General features: G+C 40.2%; 1 long non-coding RNA gene across 16 annotated transcripts in view; it reads left to right on the top strand.

Annotated features, from left to right (window-relative positions):
* LOC105470662 (uncharacterized) overlaps nucleotides 1-16,533 on the top strand; it is a 411,643-nt gene that overhangs the window by 215,774 nt on the left and 179,336 nt on the right. For 2 of the 16 annotated variants that reach the window (XR_011613243.1, XR_011613242.1), the window contains one exon: nucleotides 1,472-1,546. The exons of the other annotated variants lie outside the window; for them this stretch is intronic. This is a non-coding gene — a long non-coding RNA (uncharacterized lncRNA). The remainder of the gene's footprint in view (nucleotides 1-1,471; nucleotides 1,547-16,533) is intronic. 16 annotated transcript variants of the gene reach the window in all.

Here is a 16,533-nt window from a genome sequence, read left to right as displayed (position 1 = left end):
CTACTAATGAAAAAACAGGGTGTAGAAGAACCTTGATCCTTGCCGATTCACATATGCAGCTAAAACAGCTCAGAACTGCCTATCTCTGGATTTCTTGTTACTTGAAAAAAGTGGACCCATATGTTATTTGAGCTTTTGATACTTGAAGCCAAACACGTCCTAACCAACACACAGACAGTGTTTAAAAATAAAAGGAAGAAAAAAGTCCTGCCACAGGATGGAACTAGCTCCATCAGGACAAATTTTGTTAACTAAATTGACAGTATAGCTGTCCTTCCTTATCCAAAGAGGATACATTCCAAAACCCCCAGTGAATGTGTGAGAGCATGGAGAGTACAAACCCTAGATAGTCTACGGTTTTTGATGTGGTAACTGAGATGGCTATGAAGTGACTAAAGGGTGGAATACACTGGACAAAGGGATAGTTCATATCATAGGTGAAACAGAATGGGAAGGTCAGAGATTTCATGACACTATTCAGCATGACATACAACTTAAAATTGATGAATTATTTATTTCTGGAATTTTCCATTTAATATTTTTGGATCAAGGTTGATCACAGATAACTGAAACTGTGGAAAGTAAAACTAGACATAAAGGTGTAAGAGAACAGATTTTCAAATTGCAGGCTCCTGGCACTCTTTGTAAGGTTTTGAGAGAATTTTGGAAGAAAATAGAAGGAACCCTGGGGATCTATGCCATTATTTGAAAACAAAAGCTCATCTGGCCCAAGATGAAGGGGCAAGGTTAACATGATGCCTTGTACTTAGGGCCTTATGAATAAACTTCTACTGCTGATCACATGAGCAGTTCACCTGTAAGTCCTAATAACCCCAGCTTCAAAGGCTCATCCCATTGAAAAGGAATTTCCCCACCTCTGCAATTCAAATGAAGTAAATACTCACTGAACTGTAGACACCTCCTGCTGCTTTTTACTTTCATCTTAAAAAAAGCAGGAGACAGTATTATGCACTGTAGATCTAAAAATTCATTTGTGAAAGGAGAATCTCCCTTTTAAAAGGTGACTGTTATTAATTGCAGTTTTATAATTGATCCTTTAAGGAACACAAATGAGTTTTAAATGTTCTCTTTCAGTGCACCTCAGTGGGTGGAAGGGTGTATTGTCTGGGATACCACAGGTAGAACCTTAAGTCTTGGCCTTGTAGAAATCAGGCCAAGATGAAACTGTCTTTTGTGGCAAAATTCAACAGTCTGCCTTAGACAAAAATCAAACAAATCATGAATTATTGCTGATTTGGATGTTTGTCCCCTCCAAATCTCATGTTGAAATGTGATTCCCAGTGTTGGAGGTGGGAAGTGATTGGATCATGGAGGCGGATCCCTCATGAATGGTTTAGTGCCATCCCCTTGGTGATAAGTGAGTTCTCCCTCAGCTAGTTCATGTGAGACCTGGTTGTTTCAAAGAGTCTGAAAAGAATCAAGGGCCTCCCATGTCTCTCTCTTGTTCCAGGTCTCACCATGTGATATACTGGCTCCCAGTTACCTTCCACCATGATTGTAAGCTTCCTGAGGCCCTCACCAGAAGGTGAGCAGATGCTGGCACTGTGTTTCCTGTACAACCTGTAGAACCATGAGCTGATAAAACCACTTTTATTTACAAATTACCTAGCCTCAGGTATCTCTTTTCTTTCTTTCTTTTTTTTTTTTTTTTTTTTTTTGAGACGGAATCTCACTCTGTCACCCAGGCTGGAGTGCAGTGGTGTGATCTCGGCTCACTGCAGCCTCTACCTCCTGAGTTCAAGCAAATTCTTCCACATCAGCCTTCCGAGTAGCTGGGATTACAGGTGCTTGCCACCGTGCCCAGCTAATTTTTGCATTTCTAGTACCGATGGGGTTTCACCATGTTGGCCAGGCTGATCTTAAACTCCTGACCTCAGGTGATCCACCCACCTTGGCCTCCCAAAGTGCTGGGATTATAGGTGTGAGCCACTGCGCCTGGCCAGGTATTTCTTCATAGTAGTGCAAGAATGGACTAACACAATTTACTAAGTCAGCTTCTTAGAATTCTTAACAATTACTATTGGTTTTCATGGTCATGAAACCGACTTTCTTCCTTTTCCTTTCCTTTCCTTTTCCTTTTCCTTCCTTCCTTTCGAGACGGAGTCTCGCTCTGTCCCCCAGGCTGGAGTGCAGTGGCGTGATCTCAGCTCACTGCAAGCTCTGCCTCCCGGGTTCACACCATTCTCCTGCCTCAGCCTCCCGACTTTCTTAATTCTTCCTTCCCATGAAGAGGAGACTGACAGTTTGCTCAGTCCTGGGCTACATGGCCATTCTGTCCATAGCATGCATCTAGGATAGAGTGAACTCTGGCAAAAAATGTCTTAGCTGAACATCTCTTTCGGTCAAATTAAAAAGTTTCTTATAAACAAAATGTAACCATGGCCATGAGAATCTCCGTAGCAATTCTTTATCTTTCCATGGGCACAGACAGGATAATTTTTACAAGAAAGATGAAAGAGATCCAGATGTTCTCTCCCCAGAATAGTGTCTTATAAAAATGAGTTTTCAGGCTGTTTAGATTATTAGCATGTCATAGTGGAACTAAAAATCTCTTAACTCATCACAAGGGCCAGACCTTCAGGATGATACTGGGAATTTCTTAACGTTATTGGCAAGAAAAGCATTCAGTGAAAATAAAGGTTTACGAAGTAAGAAAGGGAACTCCTAGTTGCTGGGCACCTGATCTGTTATAGGCACTCAGTAACATGCTTTCAGCTGTTTAACCACACAATAACACTGTGAAAAAGGTAAGGTGTCTCTCTTTAATAATGGCAACATGGGCTGGGCGTGGTGGCTCATGCCTGTAATCCCAGCACTTTGGGAGGCCGAGGTAGGCGGATCACGAGGTCAGGAGATCGAGACCATCCTGGCTCACATGGTGAAACCCCATCCCTACTAAAAAATACAAAAAATTAGCCGGGTGTGGTGGCGGGCGCCTATAGTTCCAGCTACTTGGGAGGCCGAGGCAGGAGAATGGCGTGAACCCAGGAGGTGGAGCTTGCAGTGAGCCGAGATCGTGCCACTGCACTCCAGCCTGGGTGACAGAGCGAGACTCCATCTCAAAAAAAAAAAAAAAAAAAAAAAGAAATAATGGCAACATGGAAGCTCAAGGTCACAGCTAGTACACAGCTGAGTTCATGTCCAAGAGCAGGTGGGTATGATTGCAAAATCACATTCTTCCATCAAGCCTTCTTGGCTTAGTCTCATTGTAGACATTGCAGCGTAGCTGGAGATATGCATATAAACATATTAAATGTCAAATAGCAATATGAAAACAAGGATATTATGATGCAGCATGTGATTAATTGGCAAATGTGTGTTAGGAATTGTGAGTCTGTCATAAACTAGAGTAACCTAGAAAAGCCTGGCCTCTGTGTAGGACTTAGATAGGTTAAAATGAAAAGTCATAAAGGTATGAATCCTGCACATAGTAAGGAAAATATGTGGTCAATGCATTGTTAGTGGATCAGTTTGGCTTTAGAAAGTTTATGCAGGAGCTTGAAGGTAGACTTCAGCCTTGAATTTCAGGAACTCTAGACCCTCATTCGGTAGGTCAGTGTTACTCTTACTAAGGTCAGTGGACTGCCCTTCCTAACAGCTTGGGGGTCCTCGCACTTATTGTCAGGACTCCTAAGTTCTCTATGAAACTTTGCTTTAAAATTCTCCATAAAAATTAGAAAACATTATGAGCATATTATGGAAATCAACCCTGTAACGGTGCACTATCTATGGTTTCCTTACCAAGTAAAGGCTAAATGATGTCCCAGCAGATGAATGCATAAAGATCTCACCATTGTTTACATAGAGAAAACGTGTGCAAATGAACCTGCTCATAGCATCCATTAGGCTGGATATACCAGACCTCTTCTATACAGTGATTGTCCATCCATGTGAGTGGATCTCATAACTTGAAGCCCATGTCGGAAAGTGTAGCTGTTAATGCCCAATAAATCATCTGCTTCTGGGACAGATACTATTCATGTCCCTTCCACCCCACCCTACTGGCACTAACTATTCTTGTATGTGGCTCTGCATCCACCTGCAAGCCCCTCTGATTCTTCACCCAGGGGCTTTCTCTTGGTAGGCATGTGTTTGGGGCAGGCCAGATGTGTTAATTTTGGGAGCATCCATCCAGCAATGACAAATGGGAGTTGGACAAAAAATATCCCTGCTTCCTCGCCTCTTGGGTGGGTGAATTCTGAGGCATGCTCACATTGTCTTCCAAAGTTCTCAGGAGCACTGACTGCCAGTGGCCTGGAGCTGTCACCTGCTTATTAATGCATGCTGCATTGGCCTTTCTTTCTTGATATTGCTTCCTCACATTGCTTAGCAGTATGAACGTTATTTCCCAGATAAACCCTCTATCCAAGTATTTGTCTCAGGTTTGCTTTTGAGGAAACCTAGCCTAAAACCCTTCCAAATATTCATTTGGTAAAGATTTGTATAACATAATGCCAGCCTTATCTTTACATGAACACAATAGTTCTGCAGCATTATAAATGGATGCCTCAATACAACTGGCATGCAAGGATTATTCCCAGACAGACTTTTGGTTCTGATGATCCTGAATTAGAAAAAAAAAAATGCGGTGATTAATACAATCTCATACAGCATGCTTGTGAGAATGGCTGTTCCTTACATTAGCATTATTAAAGTTGAAATACAGAACCAGATTAAGTATTCAAACAAACTTGAGACTATATTCTTCCTCTATTAAGCCAAATATCAGTGATTTTGTTCGAGCAAAATAACATCATCTGTCACATTAAATTAATGTTGGGAATTTAAATTTTATTGGTTCTGTAGTTGTGTTTGAATATAATTTAAAAATTTATTCTAGATATATAGTTATATCAAAGCTGTCAGTACAAAGAGTTTATGACTAGTTTTATATTTGTGCATATTGAAATTAAATTATAATGAATTTTTAACATTACATTGAGGGTCCATAAAATATACTTGTGTGTGTGTGTGTATACACATATGTATACACACACACATATGCATATACACACACACGCACTGACACACACACACATACATATACACACACTTGCTTACACACACACACACCCACACACACATATATATATACACATATCTTTTAACCCCTTTAATAAGAGAAACTCCTCAGGCCTAAAGAAAAACTTCTTTAGGTGACTGGGAGCCACTGAAAGGTTTCAGTCACTGAGGTGACCTCATGAAAATGGTGTTTCAGGACAAATTAATGGAAAATGAATTTAAATCGAGATCTTAGAATATAGTAGACACAATACTATTTGCTGAATAAATGAATTAATAAAAGTAAACCGAGTTAGAATTCTGTTGCAGCAAACTATGAAATAAAACATGTGTATGTCACCTAGAGTGCTGGAATTAGAAAACAGAGACTTAGAGAACCTTGTGACTATATACGGGACATGCATTGGTTCCAGCTCTGTCAAAGCGGAACTCTGAGACAAGGGTTCATGTACAAGTAACTTATTAGGGATGTGACTCCAGGAGAAACCAGCCAGGTATGGTGGTTCATTCCTGTAATCCTGGCACTTTGGGAGGCTGAGGTGGAAGGATTGCTTGAGCCCAGGAGTTCAAGACCAGCTTGGGCAACATAGCGAGACACTGCTTCTACAAAAAATTAAAAAAGTTAGCTGGAATGGTGGCACACAGCTGTAGGCTGAAGCTGAAGGATTGCTTCAGCCCAGAAGTTCAAAGCTGCACTGAGCTATGATGGTGCTACTGCACTTCAGCCTAGGCAGCAGAGTGAGACTCTTTCTCTAAACAACAACAACAACCACCACAAAACAACAACAAGAACAACAAGAAGTGAGTGAAGCAGACAGGGAGGGGGAGGAGGCCAAGTAAAGGTATGATTTTAGGCAAAGTTCCCAGAGAGTAGATTAAGCCTAATCCTGCAGAGAAATTCTCAAATGGAAGTGATAACTCCAAGTCGATCCCAGCTTAAGCCAAGGGAGCTGGGCTTTCCTACCCCTGCACCAGCCAGTCATTGGCCAAGGGCTGCCATGTGAGGTACAAACTTCCAAGGCTTCCAGCTTTCTGTAGTCAGAGAGCAGTCTTACAGAGAGAGTAGCAGGTGGTAACCTAGCAGCTGAAGTACCTATAAGCTGGGGGAAGTGTGCACAGGAATGATAAAAGCATCAGTATGGAGTATGGAGTGATATGGAGTATGGAGACACAACAATGTTGACCATCAAAACTAAGCAGTCGAAGGTGACTTGAGGGCTCTGACCTGTGATGTGGCCAGTGGATGTCTCCATTAACAGAAGAAAGGAATTTGATCAAAACCACAACATGATACCATCTTATCCCCCCAAGAATGGCCATAATAAAAAATAAAAAAAAAAAGATGTTGGTGTGGATGTGGTGAAAAGGGAACACTTCTACACTGCTGGTGGGAATGTGAACTAGTACAACCACTATGGAAAACAGCATGGAGATTCCTTAAAGAACTAAAAGTAGACCTACCATTTGATCCAGCAATCCCACTACTGGGTCTCTACCCAGAGGAAAAGAAATCATTGTATGAAAAAGATACTTGTACGTGCATGTTTATAGCAGCATAATTTGCAATTGCAAAGTATGGAACCAGCCCAAATGCCTATCAATCAACGAGTGGATGAAGAAACTGTGGTATGTATACATGATGGAATACTACTTAGCCATTAAAGGGAACTAATGGCATTCGCAGCAACCTGGATGGGATCGGAGACTATTATTCTAGGCGAAGTAACTCAGGGATGGAAAACCAAACATTGTGTGTTCTCGCTCACAAGTGGAAGCTAAGCTATGAGGATGCAAAGGCATAAGAATGATACAATGGACTTTGGGGACTTGGGGGAAATGGGTGGGAGGGGGTGAGGGATGAAAGTCTACAAATTAGGTTCAGTGTATACTGCTTAGGTGACGGGTGCACCATAATCCCACAAGTCACCACTAAAGAACTTACTCATGTAACCAAACACCACCTGTTCCCCCAAAACCTATGGAAATTAAAAAAAAGAAAAAGGAATTTGAGAGGGGAATGGGAAGGAGATGGAGAGTCATAGCCCTTGGATTTTTTCGGGGAGTGAAACACCCTCTGGATCTATGTCCATGGCTACAGCTCATCTTCAAGCTGCCCTCCTGTCTTAGCCAGATCACAGTAACAGCTTCCTATGTTTTCCTCAGCTTTGACGTTTTTAGACCCTCCTGCCTTGTCTGTACACGACAGCTAGAATCATCTTAAACCTCCAATCACGTGATATTACTTCCTTGCTTTGAAATCCTTCAGCAACTTCCAATTTCACCTTGAAGGTCCTGAGTCACCATCAGCCTCTTCCACTCTGTTCTAGCCTCACTGGCTTTCTTTCTGCTCCCAAAAGAGGCCAAGTTCATCTTCGTGCCAGGGTCTTTGTAGTTGCTTTCCCCTCTGACTGGAATGCTTTCCTGTTAGCCTTGCAAATGCCTGGTCTCTGCACAAACCTTGTCTTCTTGGAGAGGCTTTTTATGGAGGTTGTCAGTGCTGCTCCCCATGCTTCTTTTCTGCATCGTCTGGGCATATGGTGGGGTAGACCTTGCTGGCTCCCTTGTGTCTGGGTGGGGCTGGATGTCTGCTTCTGGCCAGTGAGCTCTGAGTGCAAGTGACATGTATTAGTTTCAAGTTAGAGCATTTAACTGCTAGTTTGAGACCCTCCAGAGCTTTTTTCCTGTTGCCTCAGGACAAACTGTGAGGTCCTGTAATAGCTACTATGCCAGCCTGGATCGCTGCATCAGTTAAGAGTTTGGTCTGCGAAGTAGACCCAGTTGAGTCATGTGGAGTAAGGGATTTATTAGAGGGATTAGAGTTTACACAGTTGTGGAAGTTGGTCAAGATATCTCTGAAAGATGGTTGCCTTTGTGAACGGGCCTGCGCCTGAAGTTTGTTGAAGGCGCATGAAGAAAAGCTAGATGTAAAGTGAGGAAGAACAGAGATAAATTGGATGCTCTGAGGATGGACTGGAACCCATGTCTATCTCTCACCACCTCCACACGCAGTGATGCTGGTGACCTGCAGAAGGAGCTGGTCTCCAGTGCCATGGTGCTGCAGGTGCATCTGGCTCAGGACCCTAAAAATGCTGAAGAAGGACACTCAGTGGGTTCCTCACATCTGCTGTCTAGATTTCACGTGTTTCCCCTGTGGCCAGCTGTAATCTGCAACTACACTAAAAAACTCTAAGAAATGTAGTTCCAGGTAAAATAATTTGCAGAGTACAAAACTACAATATTCTCGAGTGACTATGACGAGCAGGGCTTCCATAACAACTGCAGATGGGCATGTAGCATGAAGGAAAGACCAACCTTTGCTGTTTTAAGCCTCTCATACCAGGGGGCTGTTTGTTACCGCAGGATAACCTGGCAATTCTGACTATTTTCCTGAGCATTGCATGTAAAGAAGTGTATCATCCTCTCAAGTTGGTCTAGACTATGCCAAGCAGATTCTTTCTTTCTGATTACTTACTTATTACTATCCAAAATTATCTTACTTATTTGTTTGCTTTTGTAAAAAATGGCTGTTTCCCTTCAGTAGACTCCATGAGGATAGGGACTGATGTGTCTTACTCACTGTTGCATCCCCACTCCTTAGGATAGTACCTGGCTTCTAACAGGTGCTCAATAAATATTTGTGGGGTGAGTGAATGAAACTAGAGTGGTCTGTGCTTCTCCCCTGTACAGAATGGGATGCTCTGTTTGTCTCTCTCCCTGTTGAAACATGAGTTCTTTAAATGCTGGAGCCTGTCTCCAGTGGATGTCTGGTTTCTTCTACGTAGAAGGATCTCATCTTTGTTGAAATTAACTTGAGGAAAAACAGAAAGGCTAGAGATGTGGATGCACAAATTATGCAAATGGAGGTGACAGTGAAAACCATGGGGATCATTGTGACTTCCAAGTTGCAGACATGATCAGAGGGCTTAGGAACTCTTTTAAGGAATGCTTTAGCTTCTGTATAGAAGCCTGCCACCATCAGTGTCTGGGAGCCTGATTTTTTTTCTCCAGAAAACAAGCATTGCCAAATTGATGATGGAAAACTAAACATTTCAGGCTTTAACTTTCCAAACTCAGGAAAGAGTTTCACACAACTATTTACTTTTATAATAAAATTGAAGAAGTTAATTTTAAAATAGTACTAGAAAATCCACATAGCACCAAATATGGCCATGATAAAAAACAAAAATAATTTCTAAGTCCAAAAAGCAAGGATAATATTACCCCCCAGGCATATTGCCAGGTTAGTTATGGACTTTCTCATGTTTTGACCTTTTCTTTTGCAGCTCATTCTAAGCAGATAAATACGTTGTGGGGTAGTATTCAAGTACTCAAGAATACTTCTTCACTATGAATTACAAACAGGCTAGCCGTGGTGACTCTCACCTGTAATCCCAGCATTTTAGGAGGCCAAAGCGGGCAGATCATTTGAGGTCAGGAGTTCGAGACCAGCCTGGCCAACATGTTAAAACCCCGTCTCTACTAAAAATACAAAAATTAGCCAGGCATGGTGGTGTGCACCTGGAATCCCAGCTGCTTGGGAGGCTGAGGCAGGAGAATCACTTGGACCTGGGAGGTGGAGGTTGCAGTGAGCTGAAATTGCACTGCTGCAGTCCAGCCTGGGTGACAGAGCGAGACTCCATCTCAAAAAAAAAAAAAAAAAAAAAATTAGAAGCAATGTTTTAGTTGCTGTCTGCAATCAGCTTTTAACTATATCTGGTTTAATTTTTCCCTGTTTCTCAAAGCAGTCTACCTCTATTAAACACTTTAATGTCTTTCATTGAAGTCTTTCCTCTAAAGCTCTCTATGCTGATTTTTCCTGAACAATCCTACTTTTTTAGTTCTCTTCAGAAGCATCATACCCTATCAGCATGTCTTTCTGTAATGTTTTCAAACCAACATCCACTCATTGTCTCCTCTTAATTATTGTAACTATACTTTGATTTTTCTTTGGGGAACCACTTTCAGTTCACATTTCTTTTATTTTCTTTTTTTGGTGTAGGGTACAGGGTCTTGCTCTGTCACCCAGGCTGGAGTGCAGTAGTGTGTTCATAACTCACTGCAGCCTCTACCCCCTGAGCCCAAGCAATCCTCCAGCCTGAGCCTCTTGAGTAGCTGGGACCACAGGCATGCACCATCATTCCTGGCTAATTAAAAAAATTTTTTTTTGGTAGAGATGGAGTCTCAACACATTGCCACATGCATGCAACTTGGTTCAAGTCTCTCAGACCATCACACTCCTCTGGCCACAATAATTGCTGTAAACATGGGCGTCTGGTCCTGATCAGAGACAATGAATTATGGTGTGATAAAGCCTATCTGGATACTTCTGGGAAAGGGCCTTTGTTATTCCCTCAGCTATACGCTTGTGAGGACATGCGCGACTGTAATCATCTTATAGTCATGAGAAGAGACCTTGCCTCAGAGTGGAGCCCCATGGCAGACCTTTTCTTTTGCAGCTCATCCTAAGCTTTAGGTGGAGAGAGAGGTATCGGCACTTGGTACCATTATTTATGTCTTGATCAAATCATGCCTGAAGTTCCTACTTCTGGACTTTGCAGTAATATGAACCAATAAATTCTCATTATATTGAAGCCAGTTGGGTTGAATTTCTGTTATTTGCAACCAAGAAGTTCTAAGTGTTACACTGCTCAAGCAGTCAACTGTAGTTTTTACAGTATAACTCAACATACATAGGACACAATCAGCTCATCACAGGTGTGAGAATGAGTGGTGAGAAAATGGAAACTGAAAGCCAAGATGTGCAGTTGAAAAAAGGAAGAGAAATTTCGGATAGAAACCAAAGGAAGAAAGAGGATCAATGAAGACAGTGATTCTCAAACCAGGTTGTACACTGGAATAGCCCAAGGGTTTTTCATAACACTCAGGTCTACATCGCATTCCCCCAGATTGTGATTACATTGGTCTGGAGTGCAGCCTGGTCATCAGGAATTTTAGAAGTGACTGCAATGTTCAGGCAAGGTTGAGAAGCTCTGCTCTAGGAGATACTTGTGTCTGTTTTTAGGAAAAAAATAAGAAGCCAGGGGAAAGGTAACAGCTGAAGAGGCAGTAGAAGGACTAAGGAGGTTCAATTATGTAATTACCCAAATTCGTGCTGAAAAATACTGCAGTACTGAAATATTGAGCACCAGATTGGTCACTGGTAGAAAAAGTAACGTGTATGCCTTGTGTTTTCTGAGGGCTATGCTGGTGAGATTTTATCTTTGAGAATTCTATCATTGGACCCAGTCTTAAAAGAAACTCTTATTCTAGTTAGAATGATTTGCTCATTCTACCATTTTGCACACTTTTTTCCTCCTTTTATGCAATGAACAATCTTGAGTGATGGATTTTAAAAATAAAATGAGCAAAATCATGATCATTAGATTGAAGATTTAATAATAGACTCTAAAAAAGTCTTCTTGATTTATTTTTAAATTCAGTGTTAGCTTTTTTTTTTTTAATCAGTGTTTTTGTAAGTCTTAAATTAGTCTCGGAATGTGTTTGAATTTATAAGACAATATCCACATAAACTGATCTAAATATAAGTGATTGATTTTGGGGTATAGACCATACCAACTCCCTTCCCTGAAGCTCTAAGGAGACAAAGATTCCTTGTTAGAATTAAAGAAGCAAATATTTTTAAGATAATAAAATAAAAGAATATATTTTCTGTGGAAGATATTCAAAATTTTGATTAGTAAAAAGAAGAAAAATAATCGACCTAATCTCTAGGTCTTGAAAAATACCACAATGTAATACTATTTTTAACTTGCCTTTTCCGATTAATAATAGAGAACATACTTCTAAGTTACTTTCTATTTTGTAATGATTTTGCTGTTTTAAAAATGTTTTCAGTCTTTTTGTATATGGAAGAAAATTTTATACATGGAATTGAGAGAAAAGAACAAGGACAAAAGTAAAAATCACCTATAATTCCATCATACAAATAAATCACTTCTTAAATTGGAAATATAGAGAGTATTATTTTAGCATTATTTTTACTTTCTTCTGTAAAACAGGGATCATTTGTACATCTTTTTTAGCATCCTGTATCTATAATTTAACAATATATTGTGAACATGTTTCCAGGTTAAAATATTATTTTTATCAAATTTTAAAATTGAATGTGTGTTATAGATGGGCCATAATTTTATTTACCCAATATCTGTCATTAAACATTTGGTTCTTTTCAGTATTTTGCCATTTAGTGTAATGCTGTAAATGAGTATGTTTATAGTTAAGTCCTTGTACCCATTCAGTAAAATTCCTTGCATGCATCCCAGAGGTGAAATTGCTACATCAGAGGAGTCAAAGTGGAAATTCTTTGACTTTGATGTGCAACTGTAGATTAGGCAAATAAGATGGTGAAGAGATTATCAACAGTGGAGATCATCAAAAGAGAAATGATGTGTTTGTAACCTCTCAAATTAAGGGCATTTCCTCAGTATCATCAGCTTCTTCCCATCCTTGGTTACCACACCTTGCTTACAGACCCCCAATCGATAGGCTCCTAGCATCACCAAATTGCTTTCTTTTGCCAAAATATACCATGTATGTGTTTACACCTCTGTGCTACTTGATTCCACCTCTGAGAGATAACTTTCTTGCTCTTTTTCATCCTTTTCATCTTTCAACACTCATTTCACATATTACCTTTTCTGTGAAGCCCAGGCTAAAGTTAGTCAATACCTCCATTGTCTTCCCACAGTTCTTGGCTCTCAGTTAGTAGAACTCTTAGCATTCCACACTATTATATCTATTCGTGTCTGTCTCTTCTAGAAATCGTGAACCATGTCTTATTTTTTCTTGTCTCTGCTGTGCCCATCCGTGATTAGGACTTTGCTTTCGATTGTAATCTTCAGTCTTCATTAACTGCAACCCACAGTAAGAAACACATTTTACATCATGGTATATTATATATGTTCAACACATACACACACACACACACACACACACACACACACAAAACAAAAGTTTCTTGGAATAAAATTTGCCATGACAGGATGTCATGCACTCATATTTTCTGTTCTGCTTTATTCTATTTGTCATTAAAAATGTTCTGGTCACAGTTCACCAAATCAGTTTACCTACTAATGAGTCATGATTCTCAGTTTGCAAAATTCTGCTTAGCATAAATTCAAGTACTGTTTGTTGATCTGAATTGCAAAACATTGGCTTATTTTGCAGCAAATCTCAGACATTATGTAATTTTATCTATACTCAATAGTGTTAAATGTATTCATATTGTTATGCAACAGATTTTTAGAGCTTTTCGTCTTGCAAAACTGAGTCTATACACGTTAACCACTACTTTCCCCTTCCCCTCCCCTAGCCCTTGGCAACTACTTTTCTACTTTCTGGTTCTATGATTTTGACTACCTTAGATACTTCATATCAGTAGAATCATGTAGCATTTGTCCTTTTGTGACTGGGATTTCACTTAGAATAATGTCCTTGAGTTTCATCCGTGTTGCAGCATGTGACTGGATTTCCTTCATATTTAAGGTTGATAATATTCCATTGTATGTATATGGCACATTTTCATTATTCATCTATTGATGGACTTTTGGGTTGCTTCTGTTTCTTGGCTATTGTGAATACTGCTGCAGTGAACATTGGTGTACAAATATCTCTTCAAGATCCTATTTTGAATTCTTTTGAGTATATCACCAGAAGTGGGATTACTGGGTCATATGGTAATTCAGTTTTTAATTTTTTGAGGAACCTCTATACTGTTCTCCATGATGACTACACCATTTTACATTTCCACTCACAATGCACAAGGGTTTCAGTTTCTCTGCAACATCGCCAACACTTATGTTCTGTTCTTTTGACCAGTGGCCATCCTAATGGATGTGAGGTGATGTCTCACTGTGATTTTGATTTGCATTTCTCTTGTGATTAACGATGTGCAACATGTTTTCCTATGCTTACCGGCCATTTCTGTATCTTTGGAGAATTGTCTATTCATGTCCTTTAGCCATCTTTAAATTGGGTTATTTTTGTTGTTTTCTCCTTGTTTCTTGATATGTGATCTAAATTGAATTATTAAGCTGTGATTTGAGCATCTTATTTTGGCCTGTGAACCATTCTATTCTGTGACCTCTGGGTTAGCTTGCCTGGCAGTGTTCTTGGAGGTTTCTGTTGCATCACAGTAATTGCCCACACATCTTCTTTTTTTTTGACTTTCGGATTCAGGGGTACATGTCCAGGTTTGTCATATAGGTACATTGCACGTCATGGGAGTTTGGTGTACAGATTATTTCATCACCCAGGTAATAACATAGTACCCAATAGGTAGTTATTTGATCCTCTCCCTCCTTCCTCCCTCCCTCCACCTTCAAGTAGGCCCCAGTGTCTGTTGTTCCCTTCTTTGTGTCCACGGGTACTCAGTGTTTAGCTCTGACTTGTAAGTGAGAATATGCGGTATTTGGTTTTCTGTTCCTGCATTAGTTTGCTTAGGATAATGGCCTCCACCTCTATCCATGTTGTTGCAAAGGACATGATCTTGGTCTTTTTATGGCTGTGTATTACTCTATGGTGTATATGTACTACGTTGTCTTTATCCAGTCTGCCCTTGATGGGCATCTAGGTTGATTCCATGTTTTTGCTATTGTCCACACATCTGAGATGTAACCTAATTTTAAGATCATGCTTATAACTTTTTTTTTTTTCAAAAATGCACTAATTCTGGACTCTGTCAGTTACTGGACTAATTTCTTCCCCACACCCACCTCTACTTCCCTTCTAAAACAATGCTAATGTTGTTCAGATGTCCATGCCTTCCACATTTGCTCAGTTGCCTCAAGGGAAGCCAACCCCACTCCAGTTCTTCAGTACACCCTGATTCGTGTTAAGAATTCCCATTCAGATTCCCCTTGCCAGTGACTGGCTTGGGGAAATGACCACTTGGTAAATTCCAGCTAATGAGTTGTGGAGGGAAATCTACTGGGACTGGGGTTTTCTGGGAAAGTGTTGAGAAGAGAGACTGCACTGTAAGAGGAAGTCTCCCTTCTTTTCCTATATATTGGGCCAGGAAGTGACGCATGCAGTTGCTATAGCCATCTTGCCAATAGCTCCAGGAGGATGTGGAGGGAGGACAGATTCTACCTCGCTAGTATAGACATCCCTAAGCTACTGAATCTACTACCCCAGAGCCCACATTACCTCTTATCTTTATGATGTTAAAGTTTTTCCCTTCTTGAAACCAGTTTGTCTAAGTTTTCATTTCTTGCAAGTGAAAGCATCTTTCATTGAATCACTTGCCAAAAGTTATAATTTAAATCACTTTAACTGGTTCTTTCTTTATTTTTTTTCGAGATGGAGTCTCGCTCTGTCTCTCAGGCTGGAGTGCAGTGGCACGATCTCAGCTTATTGCAACCTCTGCCTCCCTGGTTCAAGCAACTCTCTTGCCTCAGCCTCTTGAGTAGCTGGGACTACAGGCACAAGCCACCATGCTTGGCTAATATTTTGTATTTTTAGTAGAGACAGGGTTTCACCATGTTGGCCAGGATGGTCTCGATCTCTTGACCTCGTGATCTGCCCTCCTCGGCCTCCCGAAATCCTGGGATTGCAGGCATGAACCACCATGCCCAGCCTTAACTGCTTATTTCTTAATATGATTATAGACTATCAGCAATAGAATCACATTGGTAGTTTCTTAAAATACACTTTCTGGGGCCCCACTGCAAATACATTGACTCAGAATTTTGGTGGGCCACCTACATTCCTATACACACAAAGACAGCAGAAGTAATAGTGAAAACTTGATGAAATGATTTAAGAAAAATTATCCAAAACTTGCAAATAAAGCTGAGAATGACTCCATGTCCTTTCAGTGTGAGTGTTGAAAAAATTCACCCAAGATTGATTATACGCACCTGTGTTTAGCTGCAGTTTGCTGTTTTGTTAGAACCAGATACTTTAAGTTGTACGTTAACTATGTTTTCTGTCTTGGAGAAAAATAATTCCTTGTGGTGATAGTTTAGTGACCCTGTAGAACAATACCCAGTTTTGACTCTGTTAGTATATTTATTTCTGCATCCTTTTGGCCAACATATGATATAAATCCTCATTCCTCAATTTCTCCTTTTAACCAACCTTGCCGTGGTATTGGTTTCTTCATTAATTAATGAATTAAATAAAATTTTTGACACATATTCATTCTGTATTTGTAGAAGAGTCATGCTTTTTTAAAATTGAAGATTATACTTTGGGATTCTCAGCTCCTTTGCTCATGTTTCTCCTCCCAAGGAGCTGTGGCATGGTTCCTTCCTCATTACTAATAATACTTGCTTATCTTGTTACCTGCAGAAAAAAGGTAAGGAAAGGACTAAGTTTTCCCTTTTGTACCAGTGGCTATTTGTGTGTTTCTAAAACAAGCATGATTGAGGTTGCTTTTACCTTTGGCCACTGTTCTTGGCAATTATAAGCAGTGTCTCAAATGCATTTAGGTGCTGAGCTAATTTTCTGTTTTATTGATCAAATGAT

This window comes from Macaca nemestrina, chromosome 15 (assembly GCF_043159975.1).
Source record: "Macaca nemestrina isolate mMacNem1 chromosome 15, mMacNem.hap1, whole genome shotgun sequence".
In the NCBI taxonomy this organism is placed as follows: Eukaryota; Metazoa; Chordata; class Mammalia; order Primates; family Cercopithecidae; genus Macaca; species Macaca nemestrina.
The sequence above is the reverse complement of the archived record's forward strand: the minus strand, read 5'-3'. Positions and strand labels throughout refer to the sequence as shown.